Genomic DNA, 2,178 nt, shown 5'->3' with positions numbered 1-2,178 from the left:
ATGCTGGTTCCTTCTTCATCAAGGAGATTCAGAGACAGGCTATGGAAGCAACTACAACAATTCCACTTGAAGATGATGGCTATGTGAGGATTCCAGTGTATACTAACTCAAAACAAGGAGCTGTCCTGCCCTGGGGGCTCCTGGATCAGGCATCTAGAGATTTTTACTCCCTGACAGGGTGAATGGCCCTATTCAGCCTTGAGATGGTTAGAGTGGATGGATCATTGCCCTTCTGCTTCCCATAAGAATATGGGAGTAGGGACTTCCCTCATGGCCCAGAAGTTAAGAATCTGCCCTCCAGTTTAGGGGACATGGGTTTGATCCTTGGTCCAGGAAGATCCCACATGCCATAGAGCAACTGAGCCCGTGTGCAACAACTACTGAACCTGTGCTGTAGATCCCATGAGGCACACTACTGAGGCATTTGCCCAACCTACTGAAGCCCCAGCAGCTAGAACACGTTGTTCCCAGCAAGGGAAACCACTGCAATAAGAAGCCTCTGCACCGCAGTGAAGTGTAGCCTCCACTCACCACAACTACTGAAAGCCCATTTGCACCAATAGCGACCCAAATGCAGCAACGAAATAAATGTATTAATAGGAAAGTATACAGGAGTAAAATCTCTGAGGGTGTAATGAAACAGGAGGGAAGGGGGTAGGGCACAACTTTGAAAGAATGACCTAGCCTGAGGACATGACATAAACTAAGGAAAGCTAAATGAGTCTAAGATAGTGGACAAGACAATTTCCACTAGACCTTAAGCCTCAGGAATACAATCATAAGGATCAAAAAGTGGGTGGTGACCCAATTCCTGGAAATCCCCACCCTTTCCTGAAATAGCTGGAATACTCCTTCCTCTTATTAGCCTATGAAATTACCCATCCTTATAAAAACTGACAACCCCATAGTATGGTTTCTTTCTCACCTTCTGAGATGGCCCACCACTGTCTGTGGAGTGTGTTTCTGTGTAAATAAATCCACTCCTTACCCATCAGTTTGTATAAATTTATTTATTTATTTATTTATTTATTTATTTATTTATTTATTTATTATTTTATTGTCTGCGTTGGGTCTTTTTTTTTTTTGCTGTGTGCAGGCTTTCTTTTTAGTTGTGGTGAGTGGGGGCTACTCTTCGTTGTGGTGCGCGGGCTCCTCGTTGCCGTGGCATCTCTTGTTGCGGAGCACGGGCTCTAGGCACGTGGGCTTCAGTAGCTGCAGCTCACGGGCTCAATAGTTGTGGCTCACGGGCTTAGTTGCTCCGCGGCACGTGGGAACTTCCTGGAACAAACCCTTGTCCCCTGCATTGGCAGGTGGATTCTCAACCACTGCACCACCTAGGAAGCCCCTTACCTATCAGTTTGTATCTCACCAATTTTTTTCTGTGATGAGATATCAAGAACCTGAGCTTAAGTAAGTCCTGAAACCAGGTGTGTGATGTCAGTTTGAATGCCTCGGGTTTGGGCTGGAGTCCCACCACCTGGGTTCAAGTCCTAATCTGAGGTGCACAGTTTCAGTTTTAGCATCACATCAAATAGATTGAAGGAAATTAAATATATTTACAACCATGACTGCGACTTTCCTGGTGGCACAGTGGAGAAGACTCCAGTCTCCCAATGCAGGGGGCCTGGGTTCAAACCTTGGGCAGGGAAAGACATCCCACATGCCACAACTAATAGTTCACATGCCACAACCTAAGATCCTGCATGCCACACCTGAAGATCCCATGTGGTGCAACTTTGACCTGGGGAAACCAAATAAATATATAATTTTTTTCTTAAAAAGGCTCAAATGATATTCCTTTGTACATCTTTACCACATTTTCTATATCCATTCAACTGTTGATGAATCTATGCTGTTTCTACATCTTGGCTATTGTAAATGATGCTGCAAGGTACACGAGAGGACAAATATCCCTTTGAGATTATGATTTTAAGTTTTTGGGATAAATACCCATAAGTGGAATTTCTGGACCAAATATAAATACCTTTTTAATTTTTTGAGGAATCTCCATTCCGTTCCCCAGCAGCTACACCATTTTACATCCCCACCAACAGTGTACAGGGTTCTACATCCTCATCAACAATTGTTATCTTTTGTTTTTTGCTAACGACCATTCTAATGGGTGTGAGATGGTGTCTTATTGTCATTTGATTTCCATTTTCCTGATGATTAGTGAGG

Source organism: Hippopotamus amphibius, chromosome 3 (genome assembly GCF_030028045.1).
Source record: "Hippopotamus amphibius kiboko isolate mHipAmp2 chromosome 3, mHipAmp2.hap2, whole genome shotgun sequence".
NCBI lineage: Eukaryota > Metazoa > Chordata > Mammalia > Artiodactyla > Hippopotamidae > Hippopotamus > Hippopotamus amphibius.
The sequence above is the reverse complement of the archived record's forward strand: the minus strand, read 5'-3'. Positions refer to the sequence as shown.